This window comes from Myotis lucifugus, unplaced genomic scaffold, assembly GCF_000147115.1.
Source record: "Myotis lucifugus unplaced genomic scaffold, Myoluc2.0 scaffold_1, whole genome shotgun sequence".
NCBI lineage: Eukaryota > Metazoa > Chordata > Mammalia > Chiroptera > Vespertilionidae > Myotis > Myotis lucifugus.
Window position 1 is genome coordinate 12083076 of NW_005871049.1, and position 12326 is coordinate 12095401.

At 38.0% G+C, this 12326-nt stretch overlaps 1 protein-coding gene across 6 annotated transcripts in view; it reads right to left on the reverse strand.

The window, feature by feature from the left end:
• ELF2 (E74 like ETS transcription factor 2) overlaps positions 1 to 12326 on the reverse strand; it is a 93008-nt gene that overhangs the window by 75216 nt on the left and 5466 nt on the right. For 4 of the 6 annotated variants that reach the window (XR_002829479.1, XR_002829478.1, XR_002829480.1 and 1 more), the window contains exon 1: positions 6612 to 6689. The exons of 1 other annotated variant lie outside the window; for it this stretch is intronic. The gene's annotated coding sequence lies outside the window, so the exon portion shown is untranslated. Of the gene's footprint in view, positions 1 to 6611; positions 6702 to 12326 lie in introns of those variants that run through there. One more of the 6 variants, XM_006081692.3, reaches the window with a different exon arrangement.

Consider the following 12326-nt stretch of genomic DNA (forward strand, 5'->3'; position numbering starts at 1 on the left):
TGTGTGTGTGTGTGTACCATTACAACCTAAGCAACCATTACGACCGAACGACCGGAACAACCAGTTGACCAGTGGTTATGACACACACTGGCACCAGGGGGGCAGACTGCCAACCTCTCCCCGTCCTTCCCCCCTGGCCGGCAAACCTCCTGTGATCCTTCCCTCCAACCCTCCCTCCGTCTGGCAGGCCCTGGCTAGCAGCCCGGCAGGCCCCAGCCAGCCCAGTCCCGATCAGGACTGGGCAAGATGGCTCCGATAGGCTCTGATTGCCAGCCAGGCCTAGGGACCCCAACCACGCACGAATTTCATGCACCAGGCTTCTAGTCTATTATATGTTAGCACAGTGTTGGGTGCTAGAGATACACATGAATAAAGCAAAAGTCCTTGTCCTTATGAATCTTAAATTCCAGTGGGGAGAGATGAAAATAAACAAAATAGCCCAGTCAGTTTGGCTCAGTGGTTGAGTGTCAACCCATGAACCAGGAGGTTGAAGTTCAATTCCAAGTCAGGGCACAGGTCCCAGTTGCAGACTCAATCCCCAGTAGGGGGTGTGCAGGAGGCAGCAGATCAATGATTCTCTCTCATCATTGATGTTTCTATCTCTCTCTCCCTCCCCCTTCCTCTCTGAAAGCAATAATATATATATATATATAATAAAAATAAACAAAATATGAATAGCACATATGTAGATGGTGATGAAAGCTAAGGAGACAAATGAACCAAAGGGAGAAAATATTTGGCAGGGAAGAGGATTGCAATTTCAAATTGAATGGTCAGAGAAAGATTCACTAAAGAACTGACATATGACTAAAGACCCAAAAGGAGTAAGCTATGACTGGGGAAAGAGCCTTCTTCAAAGGAAAGATGAACTTCAAGATCTGCAACAGAGAGTACACCTGACTAGTTCAAGGATCAGCAAGGAGGCCAATATGGTGCAGCCATGGGCAAACTACGGCCAGCGGGCCGGATCCGGCCCGTTTGAAATGAATAAAACTAAAAAAAAAAAAGACCGTACCCTTTTATGTAATGATGTTTACTTTGAATTTATATTAGTTCACACAAACACTCCATCCATGCTTTTGTTCCGGCCCTCCAGTCCAGTTTAAGAACCCATTGTGGCCCTCGAGTCAAAAAGTTTGCCCATCCCTGGGCTAGAGTGAAGTGAGCAAAAGGAAGAAAGAACAGAAGATGATGACAGAAAGTAAGGGCCATAAAGGCCTTCTGTAAGGATTCTGACTTTTACTCCAGGAGAAGGATGACCTGATTATTATAAGGATTATTCAGATGCTGGGTTAAGAACAGGCAGGGGGCAAGGGCAGAAGCAGGGAGATCAGTTAGAAAGCTACTATAATAATTGGGTAAGAAATGAGTGGCTAGGACAAGTGGTAGGGTTTGGAGAGAATAAAAAGTGGTCAACTTTTAGATATATTTTGAAAGTAAAGTGGAAAGATTTGCTAGCAAATGGGATGTGGGTTGTGAAAGAGTGAAGAATGAATCCAAAGATGCATCACAGCACCATTAAATGGTATGGGGAAAAGTGTGGGAGAAGAATATGTCCCACACTAAACTCTTTTTTTTTTCTTGGCTACCTTCCCAAAAATATTACCTCTCCTATTGTGCTTAGCTCAGTAAGTTACCCCAACACTCACACAAGTTGCCTACAAAACAGAGATCCATGACTCCTTTCTCCATCAACACCATCATACTCTTACTCTTGACCCCTTCTCTATAATCTCATATCTTCTGCCCTAGTTGAGGTCCTCTTTATCACTTCTCTATATTGCTGTAAGAGCCTCAGAATTTGTCTCTTAGCCCCTAATCTTGTCCCCTTCCAGTCCATCTACTGCAATATCAGGGTAGTCTGAGATAGAATAATGTCAGGCCCCTCTCAAGTCTTCAGTAGTTCCTCAACACCTGAAAGATGAAATCCCAACCTCTTTGCAAATTTTGACAAGCAAGAAGTCTAGGTCTATTTTCAGAAGTTATGAAATGTTCATTCTGATATGTTCAGGTATGTAAATCATGTATAGAATCCACGCTCACTTGTCCAGCCTCACCTTCCTTTACTTCATCTAACTTCATACCACAGTTGCTTGTAGTTTCCTATATTCTTCTCTCCTGTCTTGAACATCTCTCCCCTGCTAACCACTGGGCCAATTCCTGTCTTACAGGTCTCAGTTCTAATGCAACTTCATCCCCTCAGAGCTCAATTATAATTTTCTATAATTCTCTTCCCCCAATCACATTACAGGCAGTCCTCGGGTTACATCGGACTCGACATACGTCGTTTTGTGGTTACATCGCCATCTCCCATTTATTTACAAAAAAAAAAAAAGTTCCGTCATTTTGACGTATGTACATATGTGCTTTATGTTTTTTATTATTTATTTACCACAAGTAAAGGTCAGGAATTGATATCTTTTAAATTTTTTTAATGTTTCACTTCATTTCTGCTGTGTATGAGCTCCATGTGAGTGACGTAGGTGCTTATGTAGGTGGGTTCCGACTTACGGCGAAAATCGCGTTACATCGTGCCGTAGGAACAGATCTCCGATGTAACCCGAGGACCTACTGTATATACCTCCCTGACTCAAAACATCTGGAAAATAATAGCCTCCAGCAGATCATTCACTTGCCAAGTCCTATCAACCATACCAGGCCAAACATCTATGTCCTCCCTTCAGTGTTCTTTAAAACCCTGCTCCTTTTTAACTCCTTAATCTACTCCCTACCAAATTCCCAAAGCACCAAGTTTTAAAAATCAGTGTATCCAGGTTTTTTAGATCTGTGGTTTTACTACCTAAATTAGTGTCTTTCATAGAGTAGGTACACAGTCAAGATGTGATGAATATAAGAATAAGCAAACATGCTCCAATCAGACAAGTATCTCCACTGTTCATTGTACACACCACCATGCTCATTCACATCCCCATCCCTCTCCTGTCACCAGGAATGTCCTCTTCATTTATTCAAATTCCACTTGTCCTCCAAGGACAGTTTTTTCTCCTACAATGACATCACCTCTTTCCTATCTCTTACTATACCAGTTCTTCCAATAATATTTATTGAATACTTACCATATGCTAAGCAGCACTATGTCAGAAACACAAAAATGAAGTAAAAACTCAGCCTTTAAACAGTTTAGAGTCTAGTAAGGAGAAACACAGAGAATTACAGTGTCAATGCCATAAAGGAAACTACAAAGTGCAGTGGGGACATAAGAAAGGAACACCCAAGTTGGCTTTGGAGGGTTCTAGAGAGACTTCAGAAAGGAGCCACCATTAGGTCTAGAACTTAGAAGAAGGAGTGAGGACTGGCATGGCAATAATAAGAGAAACAACTTTGAATAATGAATACTAAGTGAATTAATCAGGACGGAAGAAAAACTCTGTGTGAAAAGATAGCAAATCTAAGTAGCACCCAGAAGTAAATTCTGCTTGTACTATAATTTAGTTGCCCTAGAGTACAGACCACATTCTCATCAAAAAGTTTGTGTGTACATAAAGTGCAAAAACAAGGAACACTCAATCTATGATATTAGAAATAGGATGCTACATCACAAAGGACTAATATTACTAATATATAAAGAACGCTTGAAAGAGAGGAATAAAGAACCAAAAACCTCAAGGAAAATATACAGGTCACAAAAACATATAAAACGGGCCCTTAACATATGAAAAGTTCAAATTCACTCATAGAAAATACAAATTTTCAAAAAACGATATATCATTTCTCTCATCTATCAGACTGGTGAAAATTAAAATGTATGACACCATATTCTGTTGGCAAAATTGTGCAATTTTATACATTGCTGCTGGGAAGACAAGTTAATACAACACTTTGAAAGTGAAATTTGGCAATGTCTAACAAAATTGCATATGCATTTACCATTTTTAAAACAGCTTTATTGAGATATAATTAACACGTTTACCCACTTAAGGTGTATAATTCAATGGTTTTTATTTACTTTTTATTTTTTAATTGATTTGAGAGAGAGGGAGAGAGCAAAACATTGATGTGAGATAGAAACATTGATTGGTTGCCTTCCACACGTGCCCTGACAAGGTATTAAACCCGAAACCTGAGTATGTGTCCGATTGAGAATCAAACCCACCACCCTTTAGTGTGCGGGACAATGCTCCAACCAATTGAGCCATACCGGCCAGGGCTCAACGGCCTTTAGTATATTCACAAAGTTGTATGATATCCCCACAATCTAATTTTAGAACATTTTCAGCACTCCCCCCCAATCCTGTGTCCATTAGCAGTCACTCCCTATCATTCCCCAATCCCCAACCACTAATCTACTTTCTATATCTAGAGACTTGCTTGTCTATTTCATATAAATAGAATAATATAATATGTGATCTTTTCTGACTGGCTTCTTTCACTTAATGTTTTCAATATTCATATATGTGTAATATGCATTAGTATTTTCTTTTTATTGTTTTTTAGAAAGAAATGTTGGCCTGAAATTCTGCATTAGCAAGAAATTATTCTTAGGCATAGGCTTTATTCAAATTTACCCATGTAAAAGAACTACCTAGAATCAAAATATAAACTTTTTATAGTGCTAAATAAAAAGGCCCCCTCTAAAAGCAGCTAGGAGGAAAAGTGCACTTAGACTCCCATTAAACTATTTACACAAGATCATCTCCTTTTACCTAATTAAGTCAAAGGTTTACAGCTTCTTCCATAGGACTAGAACATGGGCATGAATGGGCCTGTAGAACATGTAATAAACAAATGCATGCTTATTTTTATTTGAAGGATTAGAGTCCCTGTACCTGGAACTCTAATCACCAGGCAAAGGGAACTAAAGTTCTTGCACAGAGGTTAAAACACAAATCTTCAGCCTCAGCAGGGCAGGATCTTTTTAGTCTTGAAGAGGTATGTCAGAGGTCATTGTATTCATGGCAAGAATAAGGATACACAGCAGGTCATAAAGGAAAAAGACCTAAGTGGAGTCTGGAGGACTAAATCTGCAAGCTTCCTATGCTCTCTCCTTCCCCAGAGAGGTCAGGCAGAGCTTACTCCTCTCCCCCAGCAACAAAAATGCACCAATGTGCACGCAATGTTTCTGCCCAGGCATGCCCATCGGAGACTCGGCGCCCGAGGCTTCACTGCAGGCAGGTCACAGGGGCACCCTCTGCCTTGTGTGCACCAACACTACAGACCCCCAGAAGAAAAGCAGGTGTTCAACATAAACCGTACTGTTTGCACAAACAGTCTAGGCACAGTGAATCACCCTTATCAGTCACTGGGAACACCCTGAGAGCCAAGTTCCCAGATGCCAGCCACGGGCCTACCTTGCAAACAGGCCTTTCTGAGGACAGCAGTTTCAAACTTGCTATGTTAACTATTTTCTGAAGAGCAAGTTATTTAACTTCTTGAGATCTCAGAAACATAAGGGTCTGGAATGAAGAGGACATGGACACCATCTTTCCCACATATAATATATGGGAGGCTTAAAATGCTTTATCCTTATAGAGTGATATCATGATTGAGTTTAAGTGCTTCCTAGTAGATATGACATAGTAAGAACATCATCTCAATGTCCAAATATTATGTAAAGATTCATAAAGGCAGACTTCCTGGAACATTCTCAACTCATCCAGATTATGAAATAAAATATAAAAAATGAACTGGCTCTGAAAGTTTACTTAAGCACACCATTAGAGAACAAAAATGTAAGATGGCTGGGTTGGCTCAGTGCATAGAGCGTCGGCCTGTGGACTGAAGGGTCCCGAGTTCGATTTTAGTCAAAGGCACATGCCGGGTTTGCAGGCTCGATCCCTAGTAGGGGGCATGCAGGAGGCAGCCGATCAATGATTCTCTCTCATCATTGATGTTTCTATCTCTCTCCCCGTCTTCGTTCCTCTCTGAAATCAATAATACATATTTTAAAATTTTTTTTCACTAATCTGTTCTAAAATGAATACACTTTCTAGGTCTTACTAATTATAATCTAAAATTAAATTTAAATAATCATGAAATTTAGAGTTTAAAGTATTATATGTTTAACATAGATTTGAGTTTTCTTTCTTTATGAAGGTATTACATATGTGTCCTTATCTCCCCATTGACCACCCCCCTCATGCCCTCACCCTAGAATTGAGTTTTATAAGAAAAACTTACTTTTAAAAATATATTTTTTTTTATTGAGTTCAGAGGGGAAGGGAGAGGGAGAGATAAAAAACATCAGTGATGAGCGAGAATCATTGATCAGCTGCCTCCTGCATACCCACTACTGGGGATTGAGCCTGCAACCTAGGCATATGCCCTGACCAGGTAATTGATGCATGACCTCCTGGTTCATAGATCAACACTCAACCACTAAGCCATGCCCGCTGAGCAGAAAAACTACTTTTTTTATTCATGGATCTAAACTGCATCACTGTAAGGTTATAAATATAATTACTCAAAATATGGTCAGTTTACTCATGAAAATACTGGAACTTTGGCCTTCAAGTATAGGTAAGAACCCAAAAGATTCTGAGTTTTAATACTAATTCTACAATCACTATACTATTTGCTTGTTATACTCCCAATACATGAATGTGACCTTTTTCTTAAATCATTTATAAAGCTTAGCCCTACAATCAACCTACCGAAATGCTCCTCTAAGTTTCCTCATTTTCATCGATTATGGCTGAGTAGAAAGAAGCCTACAGAACATAAATTACCAGATTAGAGAAGTTTTTTGGTTTTGTTCTTTGGACACATTTATAGTCCAATAAAGCAAACTAACATATGCTAATTTAGAAACCAAAGTAGATTCGCTTTTGGTTAGGAATCTTTTTTTTAATGATTTTTTTTAAGAGAGAAAGGGAGGGAGGGAAGAAAGGAAGAGAGGGGGAAGTGGGAGAGAGATATAAACATCTTATATATGCATTCATTGGTCTATGTGTCCTAACTGGGAATTTAACCCGCAACCTTGGCATATTGGGACAAGACTCTAACCAACTAAGCTAACCCAGCCAGGGCAGCTTTACACTATTTTATGTTTTTAAAAATATGTTTTTATTGATTTCAGAGGGAGGAAGGGAGAGGGAGAGAAACATCAATGATGAGAGAATCACTGATTGGTTGCCTCCCCCAAGCACCCTGATGGGGGACGGGGATTGGACCTGCAACCGAATACGTGCCCTGGACTGGGAATCAAACCCGAGACCCTTGGGTCCATGTGCTGATGCACTAACACTGAGCAAACCGCCAGGCCCATATAATATTTTTGAACCACAGTGAACCTTGAGTAGCTGAAACCGTAGAAAACAAAACCTTAGATAAGGGGGAGATTACTGGACATGCTCACTGCAAATCTTTCTACCCATCCCACCAACACAAAGTAGAATATAAGCTCCACTAGTGCTGCCTCATAGCTATTTTAATCACCATTGTATATAGATAGACTTCTCAAAACAGTGTCTGGCACATAATAGACAACAATGTTAACCCCTAGCTCAACTTCTTCTTATTTGTGGTTTCTTCTTCTATTTTATCATCTCTAATATACATAGGCATACCTCAGAGATATTGTGGGCTTGGTTCCAGACCACAGCAATAACACAATAAAGCCAGTTCTAATCTTTTTGCTGGTGCTGGGTCTTGCCACTGCCACTGATTTGTAAAAAGCACAGCACTCTGGAGTGCAATAAAACGAAGTACATATGCCTGGCCTTGCCAGTGTGGCTCAGTGGATTGAGCATCACTGGTCCCTGGTTCAATTCCCAGTCAGGGCACATGCCCGGGTTGCAGGCTCGATCCCCAGTAGGGGGTGTGCGGGAGGCAGCTGATCAATCTCTCTCACATCAATGTTTCTCTCCCCCCCCCCCCCAAAAAAGACTCTATTCCACACTGTCTAATCTGAAGTAATTTAAAGTTATAATTTTATGGTAATATGAGTTAGCCAAATAAAAATAACCATGACAGTTTGTACTAGTGAAATAATAAAAGAAAAGATGTTTACATACCAAGTTATTTAGAAAGTCAGTCACGATACAACTACATGAAGTTTTCTGTATATTTTAGGCCGTAATTATAGTTAAAGTATAGTTTTATAATACTAATATAAATTGGCTGAAGTTAACACAAGAACATTTGCCATTGCTATAATTGTATTACAAATTTAAAGTTTTATACATAGTGGTATTTTATTTTATTCTCAGAGAGTTAACTTTCAAGGAAGAAGTTGTTTTCCCTGATATTATTTATAAAGATAAAATTATTTATTTATTTTTAAACCCTACATCTATTTACTCACACTCAGAAACTGTTAAAGAAAAAAAATTGAATACTGAGCTGTAAATAAACTTTTAGTCAAGAATCAAGGTCACTGCTATGTTTTTCCAGTGGATTCCCACCACACTTAGAAAAAAAATCTAAATTCTTTTATATAGAGATCAATCAGAGCTAGCCCACCCAATGTCTCTGACCTCATCCATCCCTCATCGCTCCTTCCCTGGCTCCCTGAGCTCCAGCCACACTGGCTCTGTTCCTGCAACACACGAAGTTTATTCTAAACCTCCTGTTCTCTAGGATACAAGGCTCTTCCAGATCATCAACAGACAGAACCCTCCTTACCCATCATGCAGGTATCACTTCAAATACCACTCCTGCAGCAGACATTTCCCTCTTGGCTCCCCTTCTCAAACTGATACTCCATTTTCATGTAGCTGCCCTATCATTCTCTATTTGATATCACATTACCCTATTTCATTTCTTCATTATATTTTTCAGACTAAAATTACCTTATTTGTTTATATGTTGTTTTTTAAAAAAATAATTTTTATTAATTTTTAGAGAGAAAGGGAGAGAGAGAGAGAGAGAGAGAGAGAAAGAACAATATCAATATGAAAGTGAACATCGATCAGCTGCCTCCACATTTCCCCCAACTGGGGATCGAGCTCGGGCTTGCGCTCTGACGGGAATCAGTTTAATGTCTGTCTCCTTAACAGGTACTACATTATCTTGTTTACTGCAGTCTTTCAAGAACCTAAAATGAATGAATACTATACTATTATATGTGCAGACTGATATGAAAATTTTGGTATTTTCTAACCATTCTAATGGATTATATTGCTCTCTTAGGCAATATAAATATATTTGCAAATATAAAATAGTTTAAATATTTTTTCTTCTCTTAACTGCTTTAAAAGACATACACCTATAAAAAATTATAAAACTGTATTGTTGGCCTTTTAATACATACAAATTTAACATATATGACAATACTAATAACAGACAGGAGAGGGGAGAAAATAAAGCAAAGTTTCTATATTTTACCATAATTAAATTAGTCAATTAGGCTATGATAAAATAATATCCATATTGTGCCCTGGCCAGATGGCTCAGTTGGTTGGAGGGTCCTCCCATACACCAGAAGACTGTGGGTTCAATTCTTGGTCAGGCCACACATCTCAGTTCCAGGTTCTGTCCCCAGAACATATGGGAGGCAACCAATCGATGTTTCTCTCTCACATTGATGTTTCTCTCTCTCTTTTTCCCTCCCTCCCTATCTCTCTCCCACCCTTCCCTTCCTTTCTCTCTAAAGAAAAAAAAAATCAATAAAACATGTCCTTGGGGTGAGGATTTAAAAAACATTTTTAAAGATACATATTGTAATTCCTAGAGCAACCTAACCTAAGATAGTAACTCCAAAAATCTAGTTAAAAAACTAACTAAGAAATGCAAAACCCTGGAAAATATCTATTAACTCTAGAAGGGGCAGCAGAGAATGAACAAAGAAATAAAAATAGAAATGAGACATATGGAAAATAACTAGCAAAACTGAAGACATGATTACACTAAATATAAACAGACAAACCCTCCAATCAAAAGGGAGATATGGTCAGACTTTTTTTAGAAAGTATTTCATCTAAATGTGGCCTATAAGTATGTTTTTTTTTTAAATATATCTTTATTGATTTCAAAGAGGAAAGAGAGAGAGAGAGAGAGAAATCGATGATGAGAGAGAATCAATGATTGGCTGCCTCCTGCAAGCCCCACATTGGGGATCGAGCCTGCAACCCAGGCATGTGCCCTGACCTGGAATCAAACCCTGACCTCCTGGTTCAGAGGTTGAGGCTCAACCACTGAGCCACGCCAGCCAGGCAAGACACATTTTAAATTAAAAACAAAAACAAAAACACAAATAGGTTGAAAGTAAAAGAACAGAAAAAGATATGCAATGCAAAAAGCATAAGAGAGCTACAGTCGCTACACTTATACCAGACAAAATATTACAATAGACAAATAGGGATCTTTCATAATGATGAAAAGACCAATTTATCCGTAAGATTAAAGTAATTATACATGTATACCATACCAATTACTAGTACCCCAAAAGCAGAAAGCAAAAATTGGGAGGACAAAAAGGAAAAATAGATACCTCAATAATATTTTAATATCCCACTCTCAGTAATTGATAGAACCGCTAGACAGAAAATCAGCACAGACACAGGCGGCCTGAAAACTATCAACCAACTTGACCTAACACCTACAGAACATTCAGACCAACAACAGCAAAATATATATTCTTTTTTATCACAGATGGGACACTCCTCAAAACAGATTACATACTAAGACATAAAAATGTCTCAATAAATTAAAAATGAAGAAAATCATACAGAGCATGTTTTCCTACTACAGGGGAATTAAAAATCAACAACAATGAAATCTGGGGAATCCCTAAATAACTGGAAATTAAACCATACATTTCTAAATAACCTATGAGTCAAAGAAATAATCACAAAGGAATATATTTAGAACTGAATGAAAATGTTAAAAAGCAGAACATATAAAAATGTATAAGGTGCAGCTAACAGTGTTTGGAGGAAAATTTATAGATTTAAATGCCTAGATAAGAAAAGACAATCTCAAATCAATAACCTAAGCTTCTACCTTAAGAAACTAAAAAAATGCAAACTAAAGCCAAAGCAAGCAGAAGGAATAATATTATAAAGATTAAAATGGAAATCACTGAAATAGAAAACAGAAAAACAACTGGAAAAAATCAATTAAACCAAAACGTGTTTCTTTGAAAAAAATAACAAAATTGACAAACCTTTAGTTAAAATGACCAAGTAAAAATGAGAATAGATAGATGCTATCAATTTTACAAATGAAAGGACATCACTACCTATACTGGCAATATTAAAAACATATATAGGAACATATTATGAACTCTATGTCAAATTAAATAGCTTAGGTGAAATGGACAAATTCATAGAAACACAATTACTGAAACTAAAAAATTAGCAGAAAATATGAATAGACCTATAACAAGTAAAGAAATTAGTATTTTTAAATTTTCACAAAGAGAAAAAAAAAGGTCAGATGCTTCCACCAATATATTTGGTGAGTTTTACCAAATATATTCAAGGACATAATACCAATCCTTCAGGAACTTTTACAGAGAAAGTAGAGGGAACACTTCTCAATTCATTCCATGAGGTTAGTATTACTCTTACAAGTCCAAAGACATCACAAGAAAAGAAAACTTCAGACCAGTAGGTCTCATAAATATAGCCACAAAAATGTTTCACTAAACATTAGCAAACTAAATCAAGCAACATATAGGATTATACACCACAACCAAGTGAGATTTATCTCGGGAATATAAGGCTAGTTTATTATCTCAAAATCAATTAATACACCATATTAATGTAATAAAAGACAGAAACCACATAATCATCTCAGATACTAGTGTGACCAACCATACTGGTTTGTCTAGAACTGAGGGTTTTCCCAAGACACAGAACTTTCAGTGCTTAAAACAGGAAAGTCCTGGGCAATCTGTGACCGTCACACTAACAGACGCAGATAAAGCATCTGACGAAGTCCAGTGCCCATGCGTGATAAAAACTCTGAACAAACCAGGATTAAAAAGCAACCCTCTGCTAAACATAGAGATATGCTATAAAATACTGTGCCTATACTTAACAATACTATAGTGTACACTTAAAAAGAGGGTAGATCTCATGTTGTGTTCTTACCCCAATAAAATAAATTTTAAGTACAAAGTTTGTACACTCAAAACTACAAAACATCACTGAGAAAAATTAAAGATCAGTAAGTGAAAAGAGCCCTAGCCGGTTTGGCTCAGTGGATAGAGCCTGTGGACTGAAGGGTCCCAGGCTTCGATTCTGGTCAAGGGCACATGCCCAAGTTGCGGGCTCAATCCCGCATGCAGGAGGGGGCATGCAGGAGGTAGCCGATCAATGATTTTCTCTCATCATTGATGTTTCTATCTCTCTCTCCCTCTCCCTTCCTCTCTGAAATCAATAAGATATATATATATATATATATATATATATATAAATATA